A 16895-nucleotide genomic window follows, 5' to 3' on the forward strand; every position below is an offset into this window, starting at 1 on the left:
GCATATATTGCCTCACTGTACCTGGCAGTGGTGTGTGTCAGAGCCCTTCACATAACCACCATTCTTACAGGCTGAATTCACAACACACGTTGCTACCCCAGCAGAGGTATGGCCACATTTCTGTAGAGTGCAACAGCACTCCTGTAGCAGCTGCTGAAGGCATTTGTCATGGCAGCTGCTCTCACAAGTTACATGTAGCCTTCTGGCAGAAGGCAGCCTTTGCACTTTCTGTCGTCTCTTGTTTACAGTATGTCACCAGCTAACTTCTTCTTGTTATCTTTGTTTCAGGTGTTAAGTAGACTTCTGCACTTGCAGCATATCTGACTGCAGTGTCAGACTCTGTGTTCTTCAAGAATGTTTTCCTTTTAATGGTGAAAATAAGCTCCTTTTTTTGTTGAAAAGCACCAGTCACATGTCACAGTAAAAATATCCAATTAATTCAGTGTCAATATATATTCTTACACAGGGACATGGATGTTACCCTGTTAACAATTAAAGTCAGTTCTTGCCTTATCGTTATTCTAGAAAATGAAACCAATGAATGTGCTATGGCAGTGCCAGGTACCTGCATCAGAATGTCCTTTAAAAACTCTGTCACTAAGGGAAGCTAGTAGAACACAGAAGGCTCTCAGAAACTTTGCTGTGCCCTAGTTCTTTTCAAAGTATTCCCTCAAACTGTAGAACAAGGCCATGGCTGGCCCAAGAAATATGACAGATTTTCAAATAGAGTAGGCTGGAAAAAACAGCTTGAGAACTAGTCTAATCCTACTGGATATTAGTTTGGCCACAAATGTGCATGTTATTATAACCCAGCAACAACCTCCTTGTTGAATGCAGGCAGTGCTCTCAGGAAGCATCAGCTAGTTGAGATAATGTAATTTCAAAGTATGAGTGAAGAATGTTAAGGGGTTTCCTAAAAGAAATTCTGGACTGATCAGTAATGCAAGTTCACAGTAGAAGAATTATATATTTCAGGTCATGTCAAAAGCAGAAATTTTCATGGTACTGCAACATTTTTAGATGGAACCATAAACATAACATTTGGTTCTAAATATAAAGATCTATTTCTTGATGTTTTGCTGTAATAATCTCAGACATTCCTGTTTTGAATAAAAAGGTAATAACTTTAAGCTTTTTGCTATAGGGAGGAAAGAATGATTTATAGTACAATGTTTCTGAATTTTCTGGTGGCAAGGGAAATTAAATGGTATTTATCTGAGAGGGAAAGGCAGAAAGGACTTTAACATGTAGGTAACACCTCTCATTTTAGATCCAATTCTTTGGTGTTATGCTCCTAGAAGGAACAGAATATCAATAGTAGTAACAGCAAATGAGAGGATGAATGTAAACTGACATTGCAACTGGTGAATTCCACAGAAGAGTTTGTAAGTTCCTTACAGATCGCCAGCTCATCTAAATGTATATTGCACAGTCTGTCACTTATACTCTTTTCCTTAAAAACTTCTTATTGTACTGGGTTTTCTAACAGGGTGAAATTGCAGTGTGTGGCTGTTAGAATTTGTTCAGCCTCTGATTCTTTTCTTAAGGCTAAAAAAACTTGGCTCTCATCCTTTCCAGGAAATGGCACGTGCTCCATCTCCCTGACCACCTTGGCAGTGTCTGCTGGTCACCTGCTTCACTGTTAGCAGTGTTCTTGCGCTGGTGAATGCTAAATAGGACACAACCCTCCACATGCAGCCTCATGAGTGCTGAAAGCAGAAGGCAGCTTCTTTCTGGGACCTGCTTGCTGGCTCTGATGGTTATTGCCACCGCAAATTCACACAGCTGACTTCTGTTAAGCTGCACACAGGTACACACAGCTCTTACTCTAAAGCTCCTTAAGTGGCTGTTTCCCAGCCCATACTGTTGCATGGAGTTTTTCCTACAAGGATGAAGTAATTTGTATTTGTCTTTGTTGCACTTATATTTCTAGAAGTTCATGTGTCCAACCAGTGCTGTACTAGTTCTCTATATCTCATTGCTTTCTTTTCTTTTCTTGGTCCTCCCTGCCATGTGTGGAAGTTTCTCTACCACTTTCCCATTATTTACACAATCAGACAACTCTTTCTAGAGGGAATTTGTTTGGGCAGACATGACATTGTAGGCTTGACACGTGCTGACTGTTTAAGAATACCATCACCTTCATGTGCCTAGGTATGGATTTAGGGAGGATTTGCTCTAACTGCTGGGACTGAGGTCAGACTGTCAAGTTAGTAATTCCCTAGATCCTCCTCCTGGTACATTGGTGTGGCACTTGCCTTTCACCACTTATCAGGTACTGCTGTAATCTTTCCAGTGTCATTGAGAATGTCCTTGTGGGATACAAGCACCCCCTCTCATCCCTTGGGGAGTTGTATGTGTTTGCAGGGTAGAGTTTTCTGTTGCTACAGGGAGGTGCTGATACATATTATTTCAGTAAGAAAGAACGCTCTGACTCTAAAATGCCATTTAAAACTAAAGTTATCAGCAATAAGGACAGACAGGGAAGACTCTGAGGTGGTCAAAGAGTCCAAATTTATTGTGGAGTACAACTGCTCATATTGTATTTTAGGAACACAAGTAATGTTTTACTACAATGCTTGGGTTAAAAATAACATAAACTTATGCATTTTAAATATCTCTTGCTTGCAGAAGTCTGATGTAATTTTGGTTTTTTTTCAGTAAATCTCTGATTTGATCTTCTTGCAATCTTGATTTAATTCTCAAAGTTCTGTTTGCTCTCGCCAAGGCATCCTGTTATCAAATCTCTTATGCTAACCAGGTCCAAAGTCCATCATCTGTCTTGTGTCCTAATATCCCAATAACTAGTTATTAGAACTAATAATTTCAGATGAAGGCAAGGCTGTGCAGGTGGCATAAGCTCTGGTACGAGAGTTTTGTGAAGACAAGAGCTGCCTACTGGCTCCTCCACCACTGTGTTGCCTGAGCTTTTCCCACCACCAAGAGATTTGCACAGCCCAATACAGCCTGAAGGCCACGCTGGCTGTGCAGAGCACAGACCTTGCCTGCTCAGGTTAGCCATGACATGATGTGGGTCACTGAGCCCTCAACATCTGGTCAGCATCGCCACATTCCCTGTCCCATTACTCACAGTAAGTTGTAATACCTTTCAACAGACACTGCTAGTAGGCTTGGGAAGGTTAGTAGGCTTCTTGTCATCTGCTCATGCATCACCTGCTTCTTCCAGTATCTGTGTTGCCTTTGTAAGCTGTAAGTTATTTAGGCTGTATTACAGGTTTCCTACTGTAATACAAGTCACAATTAATGCTAGCTTTAAAATAGTTTTACTGTAGTGGCACTGCAGATGCTGGAAGAACATTTTTGGCTAGATGATACTACTTAAAAAGCCATGGTAATATATAACCTACTGCTTTGTGGCAAGTGAATACCAAAACGTCTTTTACATTATCTTCATGGACAAAACAAACATTGACTTCAACAAAGTTCAGTTAATATAAAAAACGGCAAAATGCAGGCTCCAAAAACCATCTGAATTGGTAATACGACAGAAACCAGAGAGATGAGCTGAGTTGGGTGAACTGAGAGAGATATTCCTAGAAGGAGTAACAGATTAGAGACTTTTCAGGATAAGGCCATTTCCCTGTGTACCAGGGGAGCTCTCACAGAGTCATTGTGGTAAAGAAAATTTGCCTCATTTCTGTGGCTATTCAAAAAGCAGTAGGAATTCCAAAATCAATTGACTGAGAGAGAGCATCTAGTCCTCAGCCTCGTTGAACACCTTTATGGTAAGTGGAGATTGGAGCTGGGAGACATTCCATAGCTAATGCTTCTTCGAAGCTGAATGAGCATCTCCCTGCACACTGAATTAGATTTTTCACTTAATTCCTTGTATAAACTTCAGAGATATCCAATACAGTCAATTTAGCTGGTATAGTCCACCTTGATACGTTAAACAACTTTTTGTTTGCATACTTGGTAGGTTGGAATTTTCTTCTAGGATGAGCATAGTCTTTTCTGTAGGGGGGAAGAAGCTCTACAGAGAGACCTGGAGAGACTCAAGCTAAGGACGGCTTCATGAGGCTCAATAAGGCGAAGTGCTGCATCCTGCGCTTGGGTCACAACCACCCCATGCAGTGCTACAGGCTGGGGGAGAGTGGCTGGTGGCTGCAGAGCTGTTCAGCAGCAGGGGCTTGGCGGTGCTGGTTGAAGCCCGCTCAATATAAGCCAACAGTGTGCCCAGGTGGCCAAGAAGCCCTGTGGCACCCTGGCCTCTATCAAGAATAGTGTGACCTGCAGGAGCAGGGCAGTGATTGTGCCCCTGCACTTGGTACTGGTGAGGCCACACCTTGAGTCCTGTATTCAGTTCTGGGCCCCTCACTTTAAAAAGGACTTTGAGGTGCTGGAGAGTGTCCAGAGAAGAGCAACAAGGCTCGTGAAAGGACTAGAAAACCTGTCTTATGAGGAATGGCTAAGGGATCTGGGTTTAGTCTGGAGGAGAGGAGGCTCAGAGGGGACCCTTGCTGGGTGGTGTGCTTTAGTGATTTAGGGGTTATTGCAGGGGTAATGCTGGATGGTGGGACAGGATGATCTTAAAGGGTCCTTGCAACCTTGGCAATTCTATGATTATTCTATGAAAAGCAGATTATTATTTCTGCTTAAAGGGTCAAGGATTTATTATGTTGATAATCACAGTCCAAGAATGATGCAATAGTAGCACTAACTGCAGAAGATTAAAGTCTTTTCTTATTTTTAAATTATTGACAGAATAACAACCTTCACAAAGTATTTCTTCAAATTAAAATAAACATATAAATGCTAAGGTGAAAATATACCTATATTGAAAAAATCTGTGATGGAAAAGATTATGATTTGTGATAATTAAAGCGTTGTGCTCCACTAACGGGATTTAGGAAATAAATGTAATTTTAACCTAAATATTCACAACTGACTTTCCTGCTCCTAGAACAATCTCTTGTTATATTTATAATTACTGTACAATCATAATTTAACACATGTGTACTATATATAACATTTGGGCAAGTATTATTGCTATTAAACAAAAATCTATCATTTATCATCAAAAAATACAGCAGCCTCTAATGCTGCTGACTGCCTAAGCATATGCTTAAGTAATTTACACCCTTGTACCAACTGTTAGTGTAATTCCCTCATACATTTTCTCCAAACTAGAAAGTGCCATTATGTAGAAAGTGTAAATAAGGATCTACTTGCAACTTAAAACATTCAAATAATCTTTCATTAGATACCTTTCTATGAAAACATGTTTTTTTGTCTTAAACCTTTTATTTACAAATGGGTGACTCAAATGCAAATACTGAAACATTTGTTTGAGCTGCTGAGAATATTCTGCCAAGCTTATGTGCAGTAAGGACCTATATAAATAATATATTACTTTAAAATAAATGTTAGTATATGGAAGAGCACTTCCACATAGATTTTACTTTTTGTTTTAGAGGTGGTCGGATACAAAGGCAAGCATCAGCCATTCAGTGCTATGGGATCACATTGGGTAGTGTAGGCAAAGACAAAATAGGAGAAAAGCAGGTGTCTTACTTACAGGGCCTGTTCATGGAAGAACATGAGGCTAATGCTCATGATATTTCTAAAATCAACATTATGTTTTATCTATGACCTTATTTTCTAATACCAGTATTGTAAAATATGAATTATAATCTTTTAATGTAAAATAAGAAAGCATAGTGTGAAATAATCCTCAATCTCCAGCCAAACTCTTTATCTACTGTCTAATATTGGTGATGGACGATGACTAATCAAGAGACCAAAAAGCCCTAAAAGTCTGGTTTTCTTCTATCAAGGGACACTTGATAGAAGGTTAAGTGACTGTCATTTTCCCAAATGTATTTAAAATTCCTGATTCAGTGACCATTCTTCCATTTCTATTATTTGAAAAATAGAATTGGGAGTTAGTTTGATCTAATGATATCTTCGTAATGGCCTTTATAGTAATAAATCAGTAAATTAGGCCCTGGGTACATGTACAAAAATAAAGAGGTAGCATAATTGTGAGTATTGACAGCTCAGTGCTATTTCTCCATACATAAGTAGTGATTGTTAATCACATTGCAAAGACAGAAACAAGTATACAAAACACAGCATGTGTACATATTTATAAGTTTTCCATATTTTTTACTAGTAATTTATCCATGTGACAGAGAATCTGACATGTTTCAACCATATACTATGTATTGATGGAACTTTTACAAAACCATTAGCTTGTAGATAGAAATTAAATATTAAAGCCTCTGTTGCTGCTTCTTTGTAGTGGGAAGCTTTCTTTACAGAAGCATTTTTCTCATCTACATGAAAATTTGAATAGCACATACATGAACATATGTGCTAAGAAAAAATATTAATCTTATGATAATCTTAACAAACTGATTTAAATCCACAGTTTATGTTATTTATGAAGACTCATTATTTCGTGAATAGTTTTGAATCTAAGAATCCAGTAGTATGTCTTCAGTGTAATTTACATCTTCCTGAGAAATACTTTCATAATGTATTATAATAAGCATTTAAATGTTTAAGAAAGATGTTTTGTGATGGAAGTAAGCAAAACAAATTTTTATCATGACAGAAGTATATTCTGCTAGTGGGAAATGGTGTGTCTGTTTCTGACTTCATTTTGGGAGTGAAAGGGATTGTTAGAGAAGGAGAATTTTTTAGTGGAAAAGAAAAGGGTGGGTGAAAAGAAAGTCAGGTATCTTAAAGAAAGTGTATTTTAGCAAGATTCTTCTGTACTTGATTGGAGGGAAGAAAAACAAAAGCTTAAAAAAAAGCAACATTAAAAAAGCCTAAGCATCATATACTGGTTTTAATTTGATTTGGTCTCTGTAGAAAAGTATATTTAAATAAACTAAGGTTGCTGTCCTAGGCAAGGAAACAATGTGCTTTACACATATGGTGTGCTTGATGCTGCTCTAGTGGTGTGCACTGAGTGTCCAATAACAGTTCCAAAACTTTTCTTGGACACTCTTGTGGCAGAACTTATCTGCCAAAAGCTTCATGCTGCTCTATGGGTCTTTTAACCCATTTGGAACATTGTTTAAATCAAAAATTTGTATATTATTTCTACAGAAGAAGCCTGTGAACCTTTCAGATGCTTTGGGTAACCTCGTGCTTTTCAGGCACAGGAAGTGAACGTGTTTGGGTTTTATGGGGAACAGGTTTAGTGCAATTAATTATTTGTGGTACAATTGACACAGATTGAGAACTGCTGGACATTGTGGTATTGGCATGAAGATGTGTAAACTGATATAATTTGTGTCATTTTTAGAGTAAGTTGTGCAATAACCCTAGTTAATAAAATAACACCCCATGTTGCACCTAAAATTTTAGGTAGAATTTGGCTGACTGAAAAAATGACCTGATCACGTCATAGCTCAGTTCTGCATTTGCTTTAGATCAGTATAAACCATACTGGCCACTAAAAGAAGGTATTAAATCCTTCCTGGCCCAGTTTTCATGCTTGCATGCCATCTTCTATGTCTGCATTAAAAACAATCAAAACCATCACCATTAGCTGCTGGGTTAAAAGTTCTCTGAAGTTGTTGGGCTGGATTTTAGCTTGAATTAGTTCCCTGAGGTAAAAAGGAGCAAATGCTGCAGGGGTGGAAAGAAGCAGGGGGAGGGACATGGAAAATGCATGTGCCAGTTTTTTGTGTGTGGAGCCATAGCCACTGTTCTGCTGAAGGATAGCAACAGGCATCCTTTGGAGTCAGCAGCAAGAAAATAGGATGAAAATATATGAAGAGGGAAGTCAAGAACTGAAGGGAAGGCAGCAAAGAGGTAGAGCTGTGAATATCAAAATGGGAAAGAGCTTACTGTATCCTTTGTTTTCTTTCATGAAACAAATAATGTCTTTATTGGGAGCAAAAAAGAATAATAAAGAAGGGGAAAAGAGAAAATCAAAGCTTTCTGTTACATATGTGATCTATATGTAATTGTAGAAAGCCCAATTCAACTGCAAAGCAGCCTAGAATTAAAAACATACATGGTAATAATGATTAAAGCTAATAGTGAAGGTATACAAAATAATTGGAATAAATTGCTTAATTTGACAGGGCTTACTATCTACAGCATGTTTCTTGTTGAAATTTTCCTACCAAAAGAGAAAGGAAGGCACAGTGAATCATTATTTTCTCATAAGTATTCCACTGAACTCTAATTTCTCAGAAGTGTTAAAGTATATACTGTAGTTTTGTGAATGAGTACAAAAATAAGATTACAGTAATAACAAAATGCTTGTCTTTTTGAGAGGTAGTAACACAGAATCATTGAATTGTTTAGGCTGGAAAACATCACTAAGATCATCAGTCCAACTATTATCCCAATAAAACATTACCTTTAATAAACCTTTAAACAGTCTGGAATCATGGTGCTATCTTCTTTTTTCCTGTCAGAATTCAGAGGAGCATGCAATGCAGGTATCACGCAAGCAAAGGAAATTGTATGTTTAGGACTTTACTCCCAAAGAAAAACAAAATGTGGTGTGTCTTGGTGTGTTTTGAACCCAATTCTACACCATCCTGTTCACTCACTGGACTAAATTCACTGCAGTGAGTACAGGGTCTGTTGCAGCATTTCACCCATCCTTCCATTGGTTAGAATAATGGCTTTCTTCTAGGTACCAATAACCCAATTCCTCTAAGCTGCATAAGTAAATAATGAACTGGTTCTAATTAGAATATAGACAACCATGCTGAATTTTGTAGCACTATTTACAACAGTGAAGGGCAGAATGGGTGAAGATTGAGGAAGGATTCTTGATGCTGACTTTTTCCCAATGTTTCTTAAATAATGCATTTATTTATTTCTCTTAGTACCTTCTCCAGCTGTGCAGTTGTAATTCAGCAGTGTCATGAGTTGTCATTTCTGCATTAGTAAACAGGTAGGACCTATTTACTGAGTAATCATGAAATAACCTCATAATGAAATGCAGGAAAGGGTTCTAATTAAATTTTAAAGTTGCTAAACAACTATTCAACTTTAAATGAGAATTTTCAATCCATGTATCCCAATGAGTTCTCAGAATACATTACTAAAGTATATCAATGATACAGTAAACACAAAATGGGATTTTCCACACTTCTGGTGTATAGAAAACCATTTGTAAACAACATATACACAAGAATTCAAATATTAACTTATGGTGGAATAGTAGAGCAGCCACATGAAATTTTTATTACTTTTTAAATAAATAACCAGCAATAAAGAAAGCCTGTAAAGATTTATATCAATAACCCATGTAGTAGAGTATTTTATCTGAAAATGTCTAGTACTACGTGTGGAGGGTAGCATGGCAAGAGGAAAGTGTTATCTCATGGATTCTTTCAGCAATTTTAGGCTTGTGGGCATCCTCAGCCACAGGTTGTATCTTTGCACTCAACAGTTGTAAATCAAGAAAATGAGACAATCAGACACAGATAATCACAGGTTTTAGTGAATATAAAATGTTGTTAAAATGTACTTCTTGTCTATCATGACTGATTCAGGTACTGCAACGCTTATGTGCAAAGAAAAACTATTTTATGAATGTAAGATCTATTCCTAGTTTTCTGAAATTCTTACATCTTTCAGTTACCACACAAAGCTTAGTCAAGTTGTTTCTAAAAAACCTGGTATGTGCACAATCTAATACAAGTACAGTTTATGCCACAATCCACACATCATTAGTATTACTTGAACTGTAAAAACAACACCAAAAAACCCAGCAAAAAAAAATCTCCACACAAGTTAATCAAAGTATGAAAACTGATTTAAAACACTTACTGAACATTTATAAGTAACATAAATCATCACAATATTAATTAATAATAATTTGGAATTCATAGCAAAGCTACATGAAGTGCCTATTACGGTATTGTTTGAAATATCTTTTTGATAACTGACAAATTCAGTGAGGATAGCTAAGGAAAATCTTCACTAGGTTAGAGAAATAAATACACAGAACTAGTATATTGTTAAAAACAAGTACCTCAATTGCACAGAAACCTTACAATAATGTAATCCTGTCCTCCAGTTTCTGACCTTACCATTCTGTGCACTGCTTATACTACTTTTTCTCATATTCTTTCCAGTTTTTGTTCTTGAATTGTAAATTTATTATCATTTGTACTATTTTAGTAATTGTGTTTTTTCAACCGAAGGGTCTTATACTGTTTCGCTACACTCACTTGGAACTTTTAAGTAAGTAATAGTAAAAACATAAAACATAATACAAGGAAACACTAACCAAACCTAATAACACCCAACACAAAACTGTAACACCCTAAACCAAACTCCATAATCCCTAACCCTTAATTCTAACCCTAAGATATGAAATAATGCTTTACTTAGTATAATAGACTCATTCCAGTTGGAAAAGATCCTTCAAGATCATTGGGTTCAACCATTCATCCAGCATTGCCAAATCTACCATTAAACCATTTCCCTAAGTTCCACATCTACACATGTTTTAAATGCATCCAAGGATGGTGACTCAACCACTTCTTTGGGTAATTTGTTCCAACTGACAGCCTGTTCAGTGAAGGAATTTTTACTGACATCCAATCTGAACTTCTGGAGCAAAAAATACCTTTCGTCCTGTCACTGGTTGCCTGGGAGAGGAGACTGACACCCACCTGGCTGCACCCTCCTGTCAGGGAGCTGTAGAGAGTGATAAGGTTTCCCCTGCTTTCTCTCTTTTCTCTCTTTTACCCTTTTCTCCTGGCTGAACACCCTCAGCTCTCTCAGCCACTCCTCAGGTTCTAGACTTATGTTCCGGACCCTTTACCAGCTCCGCTGCCCTTCTCTGGACACACTCCAGCCCCTTAATGTTCTTCTTGTTGTGAGTGCCCAAAACAGGGTGCAGCTTCATCAGGGCAATATACAAGGAAACAATCTCTTTCCTGATTCTGCTGACCACGCCACTGTTGTACTTGTTGAATCTCATACTGCTGTTCTCAGCCTCAGTCCAGACTCCTCTGCAGGGCCTTCCTAAACTGCAGCAGATCAACACTCCTACCCAGATTAATTCATCTGCAGACTTACTAAATGTGCTTAACCCCCTTCATCCAGATCCTTGATCAAGACATAAAAGGGCATGGTCCCAATACTGATCCCTGGGGAACACCTGTAGTTACTGGCCACCAGCTGGATGTAATTCCATTCAACAATGCCCTAAGACCAGTCATCCAGGCAATTTTTAACCCAGTGAGCAGTGGACGCCTCCAAGACATGAACATCCAGATTCTCCAGGAGAATGCTGTGAAAAATGTTTAAAAAGCAGACAATGTTCAGAGCCTTTCCCTCATTTGTTAAGTGGATCACCCACTTCATAGGGTGAGATCAGCTTGTTCAAGCAGGACCTGCCTCCTGATGAGTTGACTCCTGCAAATGCTATGCAACGACACTCAGGATGATCTGCTCAATGCCTTTCCTTGGTACCCAGGTCAGACTGACAGGCCGATATTTGTCTGGATCCTTCTTATGACCCTTCTGTAGATGAACATCACACTGGCCAGCCTTCAGTCATCTAAGATCCCTCATTTGACAAGGGCTAATGATAAATGATAGAATGTGGCTCAGACAGCACTTTCAAGAGCTCCCTCAGTATCCTCAGGTGGATTCCATCTGGCCACACAGATTTGTGTGGTTCTAAGTATTCTAGAAAAGTCACTGACCATATCTCCTTGGACTGTGGGAGGTTCATTCTGTTCTCTATCCCTGTCTTCCACCTCAGGGGGCTGGGTACCCCAGTAACTTATTGCTGTCTCCAGCTTATTGCCCTTTCAGAATACAGCAAATCAAGTAGAATAAATGCTTTGTCCAGAAAAATCTGGTTTTCTACTTTTGGTTCACAATCCTGAAGAAAATTTTGGGTGATTATTTTACAAGATGAAGATTATCAGAATGCAGCAGCTTTCTGTTATGTTTCCTTCTTGTTCTAGTATTTTCAGTGATGAATAAGAAGTCAATAGAAAAACAATAGCAGGAAGAGGTATTTCTGCCCCAAGAAGCAGAAGTAACTACTTTTTTATATTGCAACTCAAAAATATTAAGTTTTTGTTCCTGATATGCAAGCCTGAGGATGTATACTCTCAAAATTTCTCTCCATGCTCACTTTCCTACATAAGTCAAGGATTTTGGGTTTTATTTGATTTCAGGTAACCACGTAACAGCTGGAAGAGAGGAGCGCTACCATCCTACTCAGGCGTACACTATGTTATAGATACTTTACTGAAAGCATGTATGCTACAACAAATCTTTTGGTTATGTGGAGGCCTGCAAAAGAAAAACGGAAGAACAGCTAAGGTGAGAAAATTGCACAGCTATGAGAAAGGGTCTGAGCACGAACTGTAAGATGGCGATAAATGGGCGGATGTTAAAAGTTGGAACTCTAGAAACTGGCAGGGCTGAAAATAAATGGAAGTTTGATGGTATAGCAGAAAGGGACAGGCATCCAGGCTGGACCTGCAGGGCCTATGAGCATAGAGCTAAGTGAGAAGAAAGATAAAAATGATAGATCCCTTCAAATGCATTTTCCCATGACTTAAAAAATTAGAAGCAGCTATAAAGGTTTTTTTTAGGGTCAAAGTACAGAATGTTTTCCTTTTGAAGAATAACAACACTTGAGATATTCCTAAAGCCATCCCAGGGTGGATGCAGTTAGACCTACAATAATTGGGTTTATTTGAAAGGCTTTTTTTACCCTAACAAAACTGGACTATGACCTACAGATGTGCCAATTTTGCTTATCCACAGCTGTGTAATTTCTGTATCTATCATGTAGAATCACCAAAGCACTTTTTGCCAGTGGAGCCCTATTTATGCTGGGAACTTCTTCTGGCCCATCTTCTGTCCCTTAGCAATCATATCTTAAGGTATCTCTGATAAAAATGGGCTTCTTTACATGGTTCTAATTTCAGCCCTGCAACCTGTACAATTCATTAGCAAGAAATGGAAAAGAAGATATGATCACAGTAGCAGAAAGGGAAACCTTTATGAAATCCACAACTGAATCCACAAAGACATTAAGTGCTGACAACTACCTCCAGCACTAAAAAAATGTGGGTTTTGCAGTCTTCAAAGTCACCATCTAATTTTAAAATACAGTATCTCTTAGTTTGCAAAAGTTGCTTCTTTAGTAAACTTGCTTAAAGTATCAATATATACTGATGTATTTCCAGCTCTATCTATGTATATGTCTATATTGTCCAAATCTGAAAATTGCTTATCATAATGTCTTTTGATGTTAAAATTCAAGTTCATTCCTGCTTGACAGTTTTTGTTAATCCAGTTCTTGCTGTTAAAAAAGGACATCATAGCCTATTTTTCACTTTTTCCTTGATTTCCCTGGAGCAGGTAATGAGCTCTGTTTGGTTTGGAGAAGTCCTTTCAAGAGCGATTTACTTAGCTCATTTTGTCTAAATCATCACTAAATCCTTTATATGTAGTGGGATTACCAGCAGACAGACAGATCAAAACTACTGATCCCTTTTTGAGATACTAATTACTTATAAAAAATTACTTCCTGTGTTTAGGTATGTGTAATATATTAATTCAAATGTGTCTTTGCAAAATTTATATTTATGAACTCCTTTCTTTTTCCCTAACATCCCAATCAGGTAATTATGAGGCCTGTTTTAAAACCCTAGGTACTGCTGAAATATCAGCAAATAACACTGATGTATCTATGCTAGCCGTGCTCTTACAGTAGCTAAATAATGTGTTCAAATCAGTATTTAGAAAAGGAGCTGATATTTAACACTGGTTTTGAATTACTGCAGCTAGCATTAATACAGATTTCAGGAAGTTGCAGGTTTCTCTGATGTTTTAAAACAGAGCATTGTGCAACGAGAGTTTTATTAGTTATATTAATGTTCATAAATAGAGCTGCTGTAATTAAAAGAAATAAGCTGGCATTTTCAGTTCTTCTATTTTCTCTGTACAGATCTTAACTATCCCACCATAAAAGATGCAACATTTTTTCACATTTTTGGGGCCCTTCTATGTGTAATGCAGAATTCAAGCTGTTATTCCTGCATAAATTCTTTAATTTGATATTGCTATAACACAGAAAATATTTTAAAGTGTCACAACACGTTGCATTTACTACATACATTCATTGGGATGATCAGAAATCAATGTATAAAAATATTTCAGCTTACTAGGGAACCTGACACTGCTACTGATGTTGTTTGTTTTCAATATGAAATAATGAAGAATACTTACTTCAAATATGTTTGCATTTTCCTTCTGGGTATTTTTGAAATTATCTTCCAAAAGTTCTTATTTCCATAAAAAAAACTTAAAAGCATGGTGCAGAATCAACAACTGCACCAGGGTTGTTTTTACTGATGTTATTTGTTTTAATGCAGTTCCAGTAATTAATAGAAATGGTTCTGAGTGCAGACATCTGGAACACAAAGATAATTATTTTGTGTACTGTGATTTGATACAATGAGTGGAGTTAAGGATATGCTTTCTATCTCTCCAGCAGCAAAAAGCCATCTATTATCCCATGAACAGTACTAAAAGAAAAGAAATCCTATCTTGATTTAAACAGGACTCTCTATTTCCTGTTACAAAATCCCAAAGCCTCAAACAATACTAAAAACAAAATCTGCAGATCCTGGGACAACCACAGAATAAGTAGTCAGAAGAGAATAGCATCTAGTTTTTGTTCCAAAGGAAATACAGAAAATGTTCTTTCCTGCTCCTGAAGATGAGAATTTATTGGACCTCTCAGCAGATAATTTAGTTTTACAGCAGATATCAGAAATTAGTGAGATTGGTTATGTCCTTAATTATGGGTTTTTTTGAAATGTCCTTAGTCTACTTTGAAAAATTTTGAAGTGGAACTTTATTATGCTTACAGAATTGTTTAAAGGAGCATAGCACTCTCAAAATAAGGGTCACAGGTGGAATGTAGCAAAGCTAATATAAAAGGTAATGGAAAAATCCACTATTTCTCTTTACTGCTTAAATTATATTATTGGGTAAATGGATTTCTCTACATTTTCGTAGTGTGCTCCTACATTAGACCAGCAGCAATTAGAGAGAAGAAGTTGCTCTGCAAATTGTCTCCATGAATCATGTGGTTCATCTTTTTATTGTAAAACATAAAAAATTGCTTCTAATCAATGGACTTCAATTTTCTATCTCAAATCGTTTATCATCCCTTTTTGGCCTAGAGTACTTCTGAGATGTTTTTCTGAAATTAAGTAAAAGGAGGTGGTATTTGTATCAGTGAGCAGAATATGGCTATGTGAGGTAAATCTTACTATGGCAGCAACAGAGACTCTACATTTTTACCTAAAAGCTCTTAACAAATTGATCAATGCATTTAGAATAATTAGTCCACATTTCAGATGTAATAGTGGTCTCTTATTTAATAAATAAAAGATGCATCTCTTGATTGCAATAATAGACTCATAGAATAGAATCAAAAAACACCCTGAGTTGGAAGGGACCCAGAAGGTTCATTGAATTCAACTCCTGGCCCTGCACAGCACAATTCCCAAGAGTCACACCATGTGCCTGAAAGCATTTTCCAAAAGCTTTCTGAACTCTGTCAGGCTGATGCTATGACCCTGATGCATGGGTTGTAGCTCCCGGGGAGCCTGTTCCAGTGCCCAGCTACTATTGGGGTAAAAGACCTTTCCAAATATCCTGACACAACTTCAGGCCATTCCCTTGGGTCCTGTCACTGATTGCCACAGAAGAGAGATCAGTACCTGCCCCTCCTCTTCCCCTCACAAGGAAGTTGTAACTGCAGTGAGGTCTGTCCTCAGTCTCCTCTGGGCTGAACAGATCAAGTGGCTTCACCTGCTCCTCGTACAGCTTCCCCTCAAGGCCCTCCACCATCTTTGCAGGCTCCTTTGGACACAGTCTAATAGATTTAGATCCTTCTCATATTAAGGCACTCAAAATTCTTCGCAGCACTGGAGGTGAGGCTGCCCCAGCTCAGAGCAGGGCAGGACAATCCCGTCCCTTGCCCAGCTGTGATGCTGTGCCTGATGCACCCCAGGACAGGGTTGGCCCTCCTGGCTGCCAGGGCACTGCTGACCCATGTTCAACTTGCCAGGACCCCCAGGTCCCTTTCCATGGCCCTGCTTACAGCACCTCATTCCCAGTCTGTCCATACATCCAGGGCTGCCCCATCCCAGATGCAGAATCCAGCACTTTCCCCTGTTGAGCTTCACATGGCTGGTGATTGCCCAGACCCCCAGTTTGTGGGGGTCTCTCTGCAGGGCCTCTCCCTGCCCTGGAGGGAGTCAGCAGCTCCTCCCAGTTTTGTATCATCTGCAAACTTGCTCAGTATCCCTTCCAGTTCCGTGTCCAGGTCATTTATGAAGATGTTGAAGGGCAGAGGGCTGAGGATGGGACCCTGTGGAACCCCAGTAGTGACAGGTCCCCAGTCTGATGTCACCCCATTCACTGTCACCCTGTGTGCCTGACCTGTGACCCAGCTGCTCACCCACCCCACGATGTGTTTATCCAGCTGTGGGCTGCCCATTTTTTTTTTTCAGAAGGATCCTGTGAGAGACAATATTGAAGGCTTTAATCGAGAAATATCACAACAACTGGCTTTCTTTGGTCATCTCCTGTGCCCTTCAGAGGAGATGCTTAAAAGGTGACCAGCACTGATGGGCCCCTGCACCTTCAAAAACTTTTTCCCCACAAGACCTTTCTCACTACTGTTCTGAGCAGCCTGATGTCTGCTCCACCCCTGTCCAGAGCTGAAGTTTAGCTCCAATTGACAACAGAGATTTTAAACTTGATTGCTTTATGACCTCTGTGGCCAAGACAGCACCAATCAGTGCTTCACTCATGAGACCTTCTCTGTTAACAAGCAACACATCAAGGAGCTTTGACCAGCTCCTTTAGTACATGTACCATGAAGTTAT

The sequence above is a fragment of the Zonotrichia albicollis genome, chromosome Z (assembly GCF_047830755.1).
Source record: "Zonotrichia albicollis isolate bZonAlb1 chromosome Z, bZonAlb1.hap1, whole genome shotgun sequence".
Taxonomy (NCBI): Eukaryota; Metazoa; Chordata; class Aves; order Passeriformes; family Passerellidae; genus Zonotrichia; species Zonotrichia albicollis.